Source organism: Bos indicus x Bos taurus, chromosome 3 (genome assembly GCF_003369695.1).
Source record: "Bos indicus x Bos taurus breed Angus x Brahman F1 hybrid chromosome 3, Bos_hybrid_MaternalHap_v2.0, whole genome shotgun sequence".
In the NCBI taxonomy this organism is placed as follows: Eukaryota; Metazoa; Chordata; class Mammalia; order Artiodactyla; family Bovidae; genus Bos; species Bos indicus x Bos taurus.
The window spans coordinates 107,155,046-107,171,296 of record NC_040078.1 but is presented as its reverse complement, the minus strand read 5'-3'; the positions used below and the strand labels follow the sequence as shown (position 1 = coordinate 107,171,296).

At 40.0% G+C, this 16,251-nt stretch overlaps 1 non-coding gene and 2 pseudogenes across 1 annotated transcript; 2 read left to right on the top strand and 1 right to left on the bottom strand.

Moving 5' to 3' along the window:
* On the top strand, window positions 1–10,089 carry LOC113890362 (annotated as a pseudogene).
* Window positions 1,466–1,537, top strand: TRNAA-UGC. Its single transcript has one exon. It is a non-coding gene; the product is annotated as a tRNA-Ala (tRNA).
* LOC113890588 lies at window positions 9,334–9,457 on the bottom strand (annotated as a pseudogene).
* Window positions 10,090–16,251: the final 6,162 nt, after the last annotated feature.

Genomic DNA, 16,251 nt, shown 5'->3' with positions numbered 1-16,251 from the left:
ATGGAGGTAAGGAAAAGTAAAAGTTACTCAGTCACGTCTGACTCTTTGCAACCCCATGGACTGTGATGAATTCTCCAAACCAGAATACTGGAGTAGGTTTGCCAGGCCCTCCTCCATGGGATCTTTGCAACCCAGGGATCGAACCCAGGTCTCCCAAATTATAAGTAGATTCTTTACCATCTGAGCCACCAGAGAAACCCAAGAAAACTGAAGTGGGTAGCCTATCCCTTCTCCAGGGGATTCTTCCCTACCCAAGAATCAAACCGGGGTCTCCTGCATTGCAGGTAGACTCTTTACCAGCTGAGCTAGAGGGAAGACCACCTTGGGTCTAAAGAGAGCAGAAAATAAAGTCAGAGGGCGAGGCTGAGCCTCTCCAGCACCCAAGCCACTAACAGCCTCGGCGGACAGTGAGCAAACTGAAAATAAAAACTGGGAAAGTGGGAGTGGAGATGCAGGCCTATCTTCACTTGGATCAGAGAAGAGTGAAAAATAAACACAAAACCGTCTCTCCTGAGAATTCTCTATCCCATGCCTCCACTTATACGTGTTTACCTTGGGACATACTCTCCTTATCTGTATGAACCAAACACTCCAAGATGAAAATTTAGAGTGTTTCTGGGTTGGCAGGGCAGAGAGACAGCTGGGAGAAGCAAACCCAAACTTCCTCTTGAAGAATATGATTAAACTCAGGCCTCAAATATTTCCCACAAAGTTTCAGCATGACTCACAATTTTTTTAAAAAGCCTCTGACTGCTCGAAGAAACAAATCCCTATAAGCGGAAACAACCAGCTAGAGGAACATACCCATAAAGATCAGAAATACGTTTTTTTTTTTAATTAAAAAAAATTTTGGCTGCATTGAGTCTCCATTGCTGCACATGGGCTTTCTCTAGTTGCAGTGAGTGGGGTCTACTCTCCCTTGTGGTGCCTGGGCCTCTCATTGCAGTGGTTTCTCTTGTTGTAAAACATGGACTCGAGACGCTTGGGCTTCAGTAGTTGCAGCCCCCCAGGCTCTGGGGCTTAGGCTCAGTAGCTGGGATACACAGGATTTAGTGGGCTACGGGTGGGGTCCCGTGCCATGTGGGATCTTTCCAGACCAAGGATTGAACCTGTGTCCCCAGCATTGCAAGTTGGATTCTTAACCACTGGACCACCAGGAAAGTCCCAAGATACTGCTATTTTGAACTATAAACTGTAGTTTAATTATGTTTAATTTGTTGAAATAAATTAGAGGGAATTAAAAGTACAACCAAGAAAAATCAAATAGCAATGACTGAAAGTCTAGGCAAGTAACAATAGAGTCTAAAAATCCTGGATATTTTCCTTTGTTTAATTTCACTAGAGAAATTTAGGAACCCTTGACTGCCAGAAAAACCAACAATAGGGTAACTGGAAGGATTGGTATATGCAGCATGATTCCTGGCTGTAATCACTGTATTGAAATTCACCATACTAAAGTTTGTCAGGGGATGTAGCTCAGTGGTAGAGCGCATGCTTTGCATGTATGAGGCCCCGGGTTCAATCCCCGGCATCTCCATATTTTGGGCTTCCCACCTGGCTCAGTGGTAAAGAATCTGCCTGCTAGTGCAGAGGATGCACAAGATGCAGGTTTGATCTCTTGGCTCAGGAAGATCCTCTGGAGTAGGAAATAGCAACCCATTCCATTATTCTTGTCTGGAAAATTCCATCAGCAGAGGAGCCTGGCAGGCTACAGTCCATGGGGTCACAAGGAGTTGGACATGACTGAGTATGTGCGTGCACACACACATACACACACATGCCTGCAAGTTATAGAGACTGGTAAAGGTTTTAATTTAGAACTGCTGACCTTAGTTAAACTTCTCAGAATTTTTTTTGATAAAATATACGTAACATAGTATTTACCATTTTAACCATCTTTAAGTGTACAACTCAGTGGATTCTCATTACTTTTTAAGTCTTCTCTTTGTTCTTGATGTTTTGTTGTTCAGTCACTAAGTCAAGTCCAACTCTGCGACCCCATGGACTGCAGCACACCAGGCTTCCCTGTCCTCCACTATCTCCTGGAGTTTGCTCAAACTCATGTCCATTGAGTCAGTGATGCTATCTTACCATCCCATCCTTTGCCTCCACCTTCTCCTCTTGCCTTCAGCCTTTCCCAGCATCAGGATCTTTTCTAACGAGTCAGCTCTGTGCATCAGGTGGCCAAAGTATTGGAGCTTTACCTTCAGCATCAGGCCTTCTAATGAATATTCAGGGTTGATTTCTTTAGGATTGACTGATTTGATTTCCTTGCAGTCCAAGAGACTCTTAAGACTCTTCTCCAGCACCACAATTCAAACGCATCAATTCTTCTGTGCTTAGCCTTCTTTATGGTTCAACTCTCACATCTGTACATGACTACTGGAAAAACCATAGCTTTGGCTAGACAGACCTTTGTAGGAAAAGTGATGTCTGCTTTTTAATAGTCTGTTTAGGTTTGTCATAGGTTTCCTTCCAAGGAGCAAGCATCTTTTAATTTCATGGCTGCAATCAACGTCCACAGTGATTTCGGAGCCTAGGAAAAGAAAATCTGTCACGGCTTCCACTTTTTCCCCTTCTATTTGCCATGAAGTGATGGCACCAGATGCCATGATCTTAGTTTTTTGGTGATGGTTTTATAACATGGTGAATATAACCAATACCACTGAATCATATATTTAAAATTGCTTCAAATGGCAAATTTCACATTATGTGTATTTTATCAGAATAATAAAATATGTAAGAAGAATACCAAAAAGATAAATTTAAAAATCTGGAAATTTAAAAAACATATTTTCAAATGATTGATGGTCAAGGAAGAAATCATCATGGAAACTAGAAAATAGATCATACCATTGTAAATCAACTATACTTCAATTTAAAAAGTAAAAAAAAAATACTTGAAACTAAAATATTACAGGTCAAATTTTTTGGCATGCAGCGAAAGTAGTACTTATAGAGAAATAATATATTTAAATAGTGTATTAATGACCTATTGCTATATAAGTAATTGCCCCAAAACTTAATGATTCAGTTTTAGCAGCAAGCATTTGTTATCTCTTACATTTAATTTCAAAAGCAGCTTTGTTGAATGGTCCTCAGAATCTCTAATGAGGCTGCAGTCATCTGAAGGCTTGACTGGGGCTGGAGGATGTACTTTAAGTGTCTCAGTCATCTTGTTGGCAACTTGGTACATCCTGTTAGCAGGAGGCCTCCATTCCTTTCCTTGTGGATTTCCTCACAGGGCTGATTGGGTTCACACAACCTAGTGGCTGATTTACCCCAGAGCAAACATCCCAAGGTACTGAGGTTGAAGCCACAATGCCTGTTATAATCTAGTCTCAAAGTCACACAGCATCACTACTACCATCATAGAAACCAACCCTGATTCACTGAGGGAGGAAACTACTCAAGGGTGTGAATATTAAGTGGCAAGGACCTTCAAGGACCATTAGGAGCTTACTACTAGAAACAGTGAAAATATTCAAAACATTTTTTCAGGGCCTCCATCATGGTCCACTGGCTAAGACTCCATGCTCTCATTGCAGGGGACTCAGGTTCCACCTCTGGTCAGAGAACTAGATCCTACATGCTGCAACTGCAGCTAAAGATTCTACATGCCGCCACGAAAACCTGCTGCAGCCAAACAAATAAAATAAAAGCATTTTTAAATTAAATTCCAAATATACAAAGAACTGAAACAAATAGGGCAAAAAGTCCAAACCTTTGGAAGAAAATATAGCAAAATGTCTTTAATAACTTTGGCTAAGAAGAATTTCTTAAAGATGTAAATAAATGCATAGCGTTAAGGAGAAGATTGATGAATTTAGCCACTTTAAAATGAATGGCTTTTTATCAAAGAGAATGAAACGAAAAGCAACCAAACAGAAAAATGGGCAAAATACATTTTTAAAATTTATTTATTTTTTATTGAAGGATAATTGCTTTACAAATTTTGCTGTTTTCTGTCAAACCTCAACATGAATCAGCCATCAGATCAGATCAGATCAGTCGCTCAGTCGTGTCCGACTCTTTGCGACCCCATGAATCACAGCACACCAGGCCTCCCTGTCCATCACCAACTCCCGGAGTTCACTGAGACTCATGTCCATCAAGTCAGTGATGCCATCCAGCCATCTCATCCTCTGTCGTCCCCTTCTCCTCCTGCCCCTAATCCCTCCCAGCATCAGAGTCTTTTCCAATGAGTCAATTCTTAGCATGAGGTAGCCAAAGTACTGGAGTTTCAGCTTTAGCATCATTCCTTCCAAAGAAATCCCAGGGCTGATCTTCAGAATGGACTGGTTGGATCTCCTTGCAGTCCAAGGGACTCTCAAGAGTCTTCTCCAACACCACACTTCAAAAGCATCAATTCTTCGGCGCTCAGCCTTCTTCACAGTCCAACTCTCACATCCATACATGACCACAGGAAAAACCATAGTCTTGACTAGACGAACCTTTGTTGGCAAAGTAATGTCTCTGCTTTTGAATATGCTATCTAGGTTGGTCATAACTTTCCTTCCAAGGAGTAAGCGTCTTTTAATTTCATGGCTGCAGTCACCATCTGCAGTGATTTTGGAGCCCAGAAAAATAAAGCCATAGATGTACATATATCCCCTCCCTTTTGAACCTCCCTCCCATCTCCCTCCCCATCCCACCCCTCTAGGTTGATACAGAGCCCCTATTTGAGTTTCCTGAGCCATACAGCAAATTCCTGTTGACTATCTATTTTACACATGGTTATGTAAGTTTCCATGTTACTCTTTCCATACATCTCTCCTCCCTCTCCTCCCCTCTCCCCATGTTGATAAGTCCCTTCTCTGTATCTATTTCTCCATTGTTGCCCTGTAAATACATTTTTCAGTACCATTTTTCTAGATTCTGTATATATGCATTAGAAAATGATCTTTATCTTTCTCTTTCTGACTCACTTCACTCTGTATAATAGGGTCTGCTGCTGCTAAGTCACTTCAGTCGTGTCTGATTCTGTGCGACCCCATAGACGGTAGCCCACCAGGCTCCCCTGTCCCTGGGATTCTCAAGGCAAGAACACTGGAGTGGGTTGCCATTTCCTTCTCCAATGCAGTGAAAGTTAAAAGTGAAAGCAAAAAGTGAAAGCAAAGTCGCTCAGTCGTGTCCGACCCTCAGCAACCCCATGGACTGCAGCCTCCTAGACTCCTCCATCCATGGGATTTTCCTCATCCAACTCATTAGAACTGACTCAAATGTGTTTATTTTTATGGCTGAGCATTGTTACATTGTGTATATGTACCACAACTTCTTTATCCATTCATCATCTGTCAATGGACATCTAGGTTGCTTCCATGTTCTAGCTATCGTAAATAGTGCTGCAGTGCACAATAGGATACATGTGTCTCTTTCAACTTGGTTTCCTCAGGGTATATGAGTAGGACTGGGATTGCTGGGTCATATGGTGGTTTTATTTCTAGGTTTTAAGGAATCTCCATACCGTCTTCCATAGTGGCTGTATCAATTTCCATTCCCACCAACACTGCAAGAGGGTTCCCTTTTCTCCACACCCTCTCCAGCATTTATTGTTTGTAGACTTTTTGATGAGGGCCATTCTGATCCGTGTGAGGTGATATCTCATTGTAGTTTTGATTTGCATTTTTTTTACTAATGAGCGACATTGAGCATCTTTTCATGTGTTTGTTAGCCATCCGTATGTCTTCTTTGGAGAAATGTCTGTTTAGATCTTTTCCCCACTTTTTGATTGGGTTGTTTGTTTTTCTGGTATTGAGTTGTATGAGCTGCTTGTATATTTTGGAAATTAATCCTTTGTCAGTTGTTTCATTTGCTATTATTATCTCTCATTCTGAGGATTGTCTTTTCACCTTGCTTATAGTTTCGTTTGCTGTGCAAAAGCTTTTAAGTTTAATCAGGTCCAACTTGTTTACTTTTGCTTTTATTTCCGTTACTCTAGGAGGTGGGTCATAGAGGATCTCGCTTTGATTTATGTCATCAAGTGTTCTGCCTATGTTTTCCTCTAAGAGTTTCATAGTTTCTGGTCTTACATTTAGGTCTTTAATCCATTTGTAGTTTATATTTGTGTATGGTGTTAGGAAGTATTCTAATTTCATTGTTTTACATGTAGCTGTCCAGTTTTCCCAGCACCATTTATTGAAGAGACTGTCTTTGCCCAGCAAAAGACATTTTACAGGTTCTTCTGTCCATGGAATTCTCCACACAAGAATACTGGAGTGGGTAGCCATTCTCTTCTTCAAGGGATCTTCCCAACCCAGAGACTGAACCCAGGTCTCCCCATTGCAGGCAAATTCTTTACCGTCTGAGCCACCACAGAAGCCCAGGCTGTTCATAATATCTCCATTTTCTTTGCAGACTTCTATGATTTCATTTTTCTATTGCCATGTTTTGCAGTTTTATAAAATTTAAAGCTTTCTTTACAAATTGAAGTACTGTTAATTTACAATGTTGTGTTAATTTCAACTCGACAGCCACGTGATTTGGTTTTATATGCATTTTTATCAGATTATTTTCTAATGTAGATTATACAGGAAAAAATTTAAACTTCTATTTGTTCTATATACTTGAAGCAGACACAGTTATCTCAGAAGGTTCTGAATGACAATATTGATAATAGGGAGATTGTACGGTATGGGTCATTTCTCTTTGGCCAGTGTCCCAAGTATATTCCACAAATTTTAGTCTCATTAGATGAGTCCCAAAAAAGGGGTTTCTTAGTTAATTAAACAAAGGAAGTGTTTCATATTATAATCCTCCCTTGAAGAGTCACAGTGCATGTCAGCATCATGAGGCTCTAAGAAGTCCGGTATCAAACAGAGAAGTCTGTTCAACTTTGCTTCACTTGGTACTTCCCAAGCTTGTCAGACCTCTTTCCTGTGACATTTTCCATAATATCTGCTAAATAGTTCCCCTCAACTAGCAATGCCTTCTTGGAATAGTTTTATGGACTAAATAGGATATTTTCCCCCAAATTTACTTACAAAATAAATGCACTATTTTTTAATACATCTTTGGGGATAAATTTGGAGATGGCAATTTTGTTATACTGTTACAGACCACATTACGGCTAGGCTCCCCTGATTACCATTACTCTTCTTTTTTAGAACAACACAAATTTATTATCTCACAGTTCCCGTGAGTAAGGAGTATGGCTACAGGTTAGCTGAGTCATCTGCTCAGTATCTCACAGTGTTGAAGTGGGACACAATCAAGGTGTCCAAAAGGGATACAATCTCATCTGAAGTTCACTGAATGTCGGCAGAGTTCAGTTCCTTATGGTTGTCAGCCTGAGGTCCTTGCTTTCCTGAGGGTTTCTGTCATTATTCTTGAAAATGGAGAGTATATTAATTATCTATTGCTATATAACAAATTACCCCCAAATTTAGTGGCATAAAACAACAATAAACTATTGCATCTCACAGTTCCTGTGGATCAGGAATGCAGGAGCAATTTGGCAGGGAAGTTCAGAATCTTTCATGAGGTTGCAATTGAGATGTCAACTAGAGTTGTAGTCGTCTGAAAGCTTGACTGGGGTTAGGGATCTGCTTCCAAATGGGAAAGTTGGTGTCAGCTGTTGGTAGGAGGCCTCAGTTCCTTTCCATGTGAGTATCTCCCAGAGTTACTTAGAATCTTCATAAAATAGTGACTTGTTCCTCAAAAGCAAGTTTCCCAAGAGACTAAAGCGGAAGACCTACTTTATGACCTACACTCAGTAGGTTCATACTATCACTTTGGGAGAATTCTAAAGATCTCACAAGTCAGTCTTTATTAAATGTGGAGGGCAAGAACACAAGAGAATGAATATCACAAGGCCAGAGTAAATCTTAAATATTCCCACCTCCCATACATGCACAAAAAGTAATTATGTAGTTTAAGAGGTGTTAACTAAATTATTAAGAAAATTATTGTGACAGTCATTTTGCAATATATGGTGGTGGTTTAGTTGCTAAGTCATGTCCAACTCTTGTAACCCCATGGACTGTAGCCTGCCAGGCTCCTCTGCCTGTGGGATTCTCCAGGCAAGAATACTAGAGTAGATTGCCATTTCCTTCTCCAGGGGATCTTCACAACTCAGGAATCGAACCAGGGTTTCCTGCATTGCAGGCAGATTCTTTAACAACTGAGCTATGAGGGAAGCCCTTGCAATATATAGGCATACCAAATTATCAAGTTATATCCCTTAAGCTTGCACAGTATTACATGTCAATCAGCTCTCAATAAAACTGGGAAATTTTTTTTCTGAAAAAATATTCCCTTGTATAGAATTACTATATTTTATCCATATATCAACTGATGGACACTTGGGGTGTTTAATACCTTTTGGTTGTAACATTTTTTAAATAAAAAATAAATAAATATCAAAAGGAGAGGATTATTGGGTACCATCTTGGAGCCTAGCTACCAAAGTTGTTGGACTATATTGAAAACAAATATTTTCCTCTCACCTCAGTCTATGACATAATAATCTGGAAAATAATATGTACATACAATTGATGGGACTAAAGAATAAAGAATATTGAGAGTTAATGAAAGTGTCTTGAATTTTCTTGGCAAGTTACTATTGCTCCAGGATTCCTTGAAGTTCTGTCTTGATTACACCTTGAAAGATGGCTCTGCCCTCATTTTCTATCAGACTATTTATAAGCAAAAATGGATTCCATCTATTCTACATTTCATTCTTTAAGTGAACCATGTTCTCTAGGTTTGTGGTTGAAGAGTCAAAAACTAAAACAAAACAAAAAAAAAGACTTTTCCTAGACTGATAGGATGAAAGTTACATGCAAAATGAAATATAGTAGAAGATACTTAGGAATTCAAAGTTTATCAATATCTCAGTGAGGGCATGCATGCTAAGTCGCTTCAGTCGTGTCCAACTCTCTGCGACCCTAAGGACTATAGCCAGCCAGGCTCCTCTGTCCATAGGATTCTCCAGGCAAGAATACTGGAGTGGGTTGCCATGCACTTCTCCAGGGGATCTACCTAACCCAGGGATTGAACCCATGTCTCTTACCTCTCTTGCATTGGCAGGTGGGTTCTTTACCACTAATGCCACCTGGGAAGCTCTATTAACATCTCAGTGTCCTCAAGCAAATTAAGCCTAATAGTCCTTTCTTATAGGAGACTCTGTGCTTGTGTGTTTAAGGGAAAAAAAAAACAAGTATAAATCAAGGTCAATTAAAAAGATTTCTATAAATTTTTCTGGAAGAGGCTTTATAGTATTTTCTCATTTAGATCATTTGCTTAAATATTTCGAAGTAAGTAAAGAACTAAGGACCATTTTGTTGCAGAACATTTAGACTGTTCTGACTAATGCAATGTTTCTTTTTTTTTTTAAATATGGAACACTTCATGAATTTTTGTGTCATCATTGAGCACAAAAATCATTGAGCATCATTCAGGCCATGCTAATCTTCTCTGTATTGTTCCCATTTTAGTATATACACTGCCAAAGCGAGCATCACCTACCTATTTACCTGAATTCCACAGATTTCATGTCAGCTAAATGAGCTTGAAATTTAGTCTGTCTTGGAGAAGCACTTTCTGTGGCAGGGCTATGTCATTTCATCTTAAGCCTGCACATCCCCATGCGAGTTCAACAAGCAGACTGAGAAGTGTTATTTCTGTTCAGCCCTGTTTGCCCACCCAGGCCACAGCATCATGTTTGTTTCCAAAGGTGTTCAGATTCTGTAAAACCAAGTGTTATAAATACTTAAAAAAGAATGAAATCCTCACAAGATCAGACAGACTAAAGCATTCCAGATAGCAACTATATAGAACTCACAGCGGTAATTCACTTGAATTTGAAAAACGTATTCCATAGATCTCACTGTCAAATAACAGGAAGAGCTATGGAATAAAACCACTGATGTGATGAAGAGAGTTGAAGAGATCAAACAGAAATGCCAAGCTAAATTTATAATGAACAAGTTGAAGAAAAATAAAAAACTACGTAAAGTTCAGAACATTAAAGCAGTCAAGCCAAGCATCCATCTTATCTGGGCCCTTCTTTCAGGTGAAGGAAAGTAGCAGGAAAACAAAAAGGTACAGAATTTACAACAGGATGTTGACATGGAAGATGTTTCTTAAAACTCTTACTGCTTGAAACCATTTCTTTAAGTGAATCTGGAAATCTCCTATGGAGGCATAGAACTTCTAAATTATTGATTTTTTCACATAAGATCACTCAGAAATGGATGAAAGTACTTCTCTCCTACAGCGTTATCTGTGGGACAGCAGGTAGTATGGATGCATCTCAATATTAAACCTTCACTGAGAGATACACTTCTGTAATTCATGAAAATTATGTTTGTAAATACAGAAGTGAACTGTGGACACAAAATGGCCATGCCATTTGGTTGATGGCAGTAGACAGCATTTATATAGTTCAGTCCAGTTCAGTCGCTCAGTTGTGTCCGACTCTGCGACCCCATGGTCTGCAGTACGCCAGGCCTCCCTGTCCATCACCAACTCCCGGAGCTTACCCAAGCTCATATCCATTGAGTCAGTGATGCCATCCAACCATCTCATCCTCTGTCATCCCCTTCTCCTCCTGCCCTCAATCTTTCCCAGTATCAGGGTCTTTTTCAATGAGTCAGTTCTTCGCATCAGGTGGCCAAAGTATTGGAGCTTCATCTTCAACATCACTCCTTGCAATGAATATTCAGGACTGATTTCCTTTAGGATTGACTGGTTGGATCTCCTTGCAGTCCAAGGGACTCTCAAGCATCTTCTCCAACACCACAGTTCAAAGCATCAATTCTTCGGCGCTTAACCTTCTTTATGGTCCAACTCCGACATCCATACATGACTACTGGAAAAACCATAGCTTTGACTAGATGGACCTTTGTTGGCAAAGTAATGTCTCTGCTTTTTAATATGCTGTCTAGGTTGGTCATAGCTTTTCTTTCAAAGAGGAAGCATCTTTTAATTTCATGACTGCAGTCATCATCAGCAGTGATTTTGGAACCCCCAAAATAAAGTCTGTCACTGATTCCATTGTTACCCATCTATTTGCCTTGACGTGATGGGACCTGATGCCATGATTTTAGTTTTTTGAATGTTGAGTTTTAAGCCAATTTTTTCACTCTCCTCTTTCACTTTCATCAAGAAGCTTTTTAGTTCCTCTTCACTTTCTGCCAAAAGGGTGATATCATCTGCATATTTGAGGTTATCGACATTTCTCCTGGCAATCTTGATTCCGCCTTGTGCTTCATCCAGCCCGGCATTTCACATGATGTACTCTGCATATAAGTTAAATATGCAAGGTGACAATATACAGCCTTGATGTACTCCTTTCCCAATTTGGAACCAGTCTCTTTTTCCATGTCCAGTTCTAACTGTTGCTTCCTGACCTGCATACAGATTTCTCAGGAGGCAGGTAAGATGGTCTGGTATTCCCATCTCTTTCAGAATTTTCCACAGTTTATTGTGGTCCACACAGTCAAAGGCTTTAGCATAGTCAGTGAAGTAGACATTTTTCTGGAATTCTCTTGCTTTCTCTATGATACAACAGATGTTGGCAATTTGATATCCAGTTCCTCTGCCTTTCCTAAATCCAGCTTGAACATCTGGAAGTTCACAGTTCACATACTGTTGAAGCCTGGCTTGGAGAATTTTGGGCATTACTTTGCTAGTGTGTGAGATGAGTCCAATTGTGTGGTAGTTTGAACATTCTTTGGCATTGCCTTTCTTTGGGATTGGAATGAAAACTGACCTTTTCCAGTCCTGTGGCCACTGCTGAGTTCTCCAAATTTGCTGGCATATTGAGTGCAGCACTTTCACAGCATCATCTTTTAGGGTTTGAAATAGCTCAACTGGAATTCCATCACCTCCACGAGCTATGTTCATAGTGATGCTTCCTAAGGCCCACTTGACTTCACATTCCAGGATGTCTGACTCTAGGTGAGTGATGATCACACCATCGTGGTTATCTGGGTCATTAAGATCTTTTTTGTATAGTTCTTCTGTGTGTTCTTGCCATCTCTTCTTAATATCTTCTGCTTCTGTTAGGTCCATACTATTTCTGTCTTTTATTGTGCCCATCTTCATATGAAATGTTCCCTTGGTATGTCTAATTTTCTTGAAGAGATCTCTAGGCTTTCCCCATCCATTGATTTCCTGTTTCTTTGCATTTATCACTTAGTAAGGCTTTCTTATCTCACCTTGCTATTCTTTGGAACTCTGCATTCAGATGGATATATCTTTCCTTTTCTTCTTTGCCTTTCGCTTCTCTTCTTTTCTCAGCTATTTGTATGGCCTCCTCAGACAACCATTTTGCCTTTTTGCATTTCTTTTTCTTGGGGATGATTTTGATCACAGCCTCCTGTACAATGTTATAAACCTCCATCCATAGTTGTTCAGGCACTCTGTCTATCAGATCTAATTCCTTGAATCTATTTCTCACTTCCACTGTATAATTGTAAGGGATTTGATTTAGGGCATACCTGAATGGTCTAGTGGTTTTTCCTACTTTCTTCAACTTAAGTCTGAATTTGGCAATAAGGAGTTCATGATCTGAGCCACAGTCAGTTCCCAATCTTGTTTTTGCTGATTGTATAGAGCTTCTCCATCATCAGCTGCAAAGAATATAATCAATCTGATTTCAATATTGACCACCTGGTAATGTCCATGTGTAGACTTGTCTCTCGTATTGTTGGAAGAGGGTGGTTGCAATTTATATAGTAACTAATGACAAATTCATGACAAGTAATATATAAAATAAAATTTTCTTTGCAGTAAAATATTCCCTTAATGTTCTAGAAAGGATAAATCAAGGAACTAGCAATCTGTACGATAACTACCCTCAGGCAGTATCTCTTCTTTTGATTTTAGTATTTCCAATTTTGGTTTATTAGCATCTTAGAAGAACATAATGGTTTGATATATTGAGGCCTAATTATGTTGGACTGTTTTGATCTGGCTTGAGTAGTAATATTATGGTAGGCATTTGTGAATAATGGGGATCAGTTGAATAGCCTGTTCCTGAAATAGCACTATATAATTTCCACTTTGGGAAATATTTAATTCTTTTTTAAAAAATATATTTCATTTATTTTATTTGGTTGCATTGAATCCTAGTTACAGCATGTGGGATCTAGTTCCCTGACCAGGGATCAAACCCAGGCCCCCTCCTTTGGGAGCATAGAGTCTTAGCCACTGGACCACACAGGAAATCCTGGGAATAGTTAATTCTTAGTTGAGACTCCTAGTAGAATAAGCTTTATTTTCCCAGGACTCCAGTACCTATTTAATTTTTTTTTTTAATTTTTAAAAACTGGTCATTGTTTTTGAATTGCATATGTGGGCAATACATAGATTATTTTCACATAAAATTGTCTCTAAAGAGGGAAAAAGGAAAACAATTTAGTCTTTCTTAGCTACAAAATGAGAAACACTGGGCTGGAAGAAGCACAAGCTGGAATCAAGATTGCCAGGAGAAATATCAATAAGCTCAGATATACAGATGATACCACCCTTATGGCAGACAGTGAAGAGGAACTCAAAAGCCTCTTGATGAAAGTGAAAGAGGTGAGTGAAAAAGTTGGCTTAAAGCTCAACATTCAGAAAACGAAGATCATGGCATCTGGTCCCAACACTTCATGGGAAATAGATGGGGAAACAGTAGAAACAGTGTCAGACTTTATTTTTCTGGGCTCCAAAATCACTGCAGATGGTGACTGCAGCCATGAAATTAAAAGACACTTACTCTTTGGAAGGAAAGTTATGACCAACCTAGATAGCATATTCAAAAGCAGAGACATTACTTTGCCAACAAAGGTTCATCTAGTCAAGGCTATGGTTTTTCCTGTGGTCACGTATGGATGTGAGAGTTGGACTGTGAAGAAAGCTGAGCGCCAAAGAATGGATTCTTTTGAACTGTGGTGTTGGAGAAGACTCTTGAGAGTCCCTTGGATTGCAAGGAGATCCAACCAGTCCATTCTAAAGGAGATCTGTCCTGGGTGTTCTTTGGAAAGAATGATGCTAAAGCTGAAACTCCAGTACTTTGGCCACCTCATATGAAGAGTTGACTCATTGGAAAAGACTCTGATGCTGGGAGGGATTGGGGGCAGGAGGAGAAGGGGATGACAGAGGATGAGATGGCTGGATGGCATCACTGACTCGATGGACATGAGTCTGAGTCAACTCCGGGAGTTGGTGATGGACAGGGAGGCCTGGCATGCTGCAATTCATGGGGTCGCAAAGAGTTGGACACGACTGAGCGAATGAACTGAACTGAACTGAACTAGCTACAAAAAGCAGGCTTTCTGGATCATAAGGCTAATTATGATGCTTATTTCATTTAAAGATCATGTACAGAAGACCTAAGTAGACATTTCTCCAGAGAAGACATACAGATGGCAAATAGCCACATGAAAAGATGCTCAGCATCTCTAATTATTAAATAAATGCAAATCAAAGCTGCAGTAAGGTACCACCTCACACCAGTCAGAATGGTCATCACTAAAAAGTCTACAAGCAACAAATGCTGAAGAGGGTATGGAAAAAGAGAAACCCTCCTACTGTCTTGATGGGAATGTAAGTTGGTACAGACAATATGAAGAACAATATGGCAGTTCCTTAAAAAGCTAAAAACAGACTTACCATGTGATCCAGCAATTCCACTCCTGAGCATACAGCTGAAGAAAACTATAATTCGAAAAATGCATGCACCCCTATGTTCATAGCAGCACTATTCACAATAGCCAAGACATGGAAACAAACTAAGTGTCCATCGACACATGAATGGATAAAGAAGATGCGGTACATGTATACAATGGAATACTCAGGTCAGTTCAGCTCATTCGCTCAGTCGTGTCCAGCTCTTTGCGACCCCATGAATCACAGCACACCAGGCCTCCCTGTCCATCACCAACTCCCAGAGTTCACTCAGACTCACGTCCATCGAGTCAGTGATGCCATCCAGCCATCTCATCCTCTGTCGTCCCCTTCTCCTCCTGCCCCTAATCCCTCCCAGCATCAGAGTCTTTTCCAATGAGTCAACTCTTCGCATGAGGTGGCCAAAGTACTGGAGTTTCAGCTTTAGCATCATTCCTTCCAAAGAAATCCCAGGGCTGATCTCCTTCAGAATGGACTGGTTGGATCTCCTTGCAGTCCAAGGGACTCTCAAGAGTCTTCTCCAACACCACACTTCAAAAGCATCAATTCTTCGGTGCTCAGCCTTCTTCACAGTCCAATTCTCACATCCATACATGGCCACAGGAAAAACCATAGCCTTGACTAGACGAACTTTTGTTGCCAAAGTAATGTCTCTGCTTTTGAATATGCTATCTAGGTTGGTTATAACTTTCCTTCCAAAGAGTAAGTGTCTTTTAATTTCATGGCTGCAGTCACCATCTTCAGTGATTTTGGAGCTCCGAAAAATAAAGTCAGCCACTGTTTCCACTGTTTCCCCATCTATTTCCCATGAAGTGATGGGACTGGATGCCATGATCTTTGTTTTCTGAATGTTGAGCTTTAAGCCAACTTTTTCACTCTCCACTTTCACTTTCATCAAGAGGCTTTTTAGTTCCTCTTCACTTTCTGCCATAAAGGTGGTGTCATCTGCATATCTGAGGTTATTGATATTTCTCCCACCAATCTTGATTCCAGCTTGTGTTTCTTCCAGTCCAGCGTTTCTCATGATGTACTCTGCATAGAAGTTAAATAAGCAGGGTGACAATATATAGCCTTGACATACTCCTTTTCCTATTTGGAACCAGCCTGTTGTTCCATGTCCAGTTCTAACTGTTGCTTCCTGACCTGCATACAGATTTCTCAAGAGGCAGATCAGGTGGTCTGGTATTCCCATCTCTTTCGGAATTTTCCACAGTTTATTGTGACCCACACAGTCAAAGGCTTTGACATAGTCAATAAAGCAGAAATAGATGTTTTTCTGGAACTCTCTTGCTTGCCATAAAAAAAAAAAAAAATGCCATTTGCAGCAACATGGATACAACTAGAGATTATCATACTAAGTGAAGTAAGTCAGAAAGAGAAAGACAAATACTATATGATGCAGAATCTCAAGTGGTGTAAATGAATCTATCTACAAAAGAAACTTACAGACAATGTGAGCAGATTTATGGTTGCCAAAGGGGAGGGGAAGAGGGGAAGGGATGGACTGGGAGTTTGGGATTAGCAGTTGTAAACTATTACTTACAGGATGGATAAGCAACATGGTCCTACTGTATAGCACAGGAACTATATTCAATATCCTGGGAAAAATCATAATAGAAAAGAATATAAAAA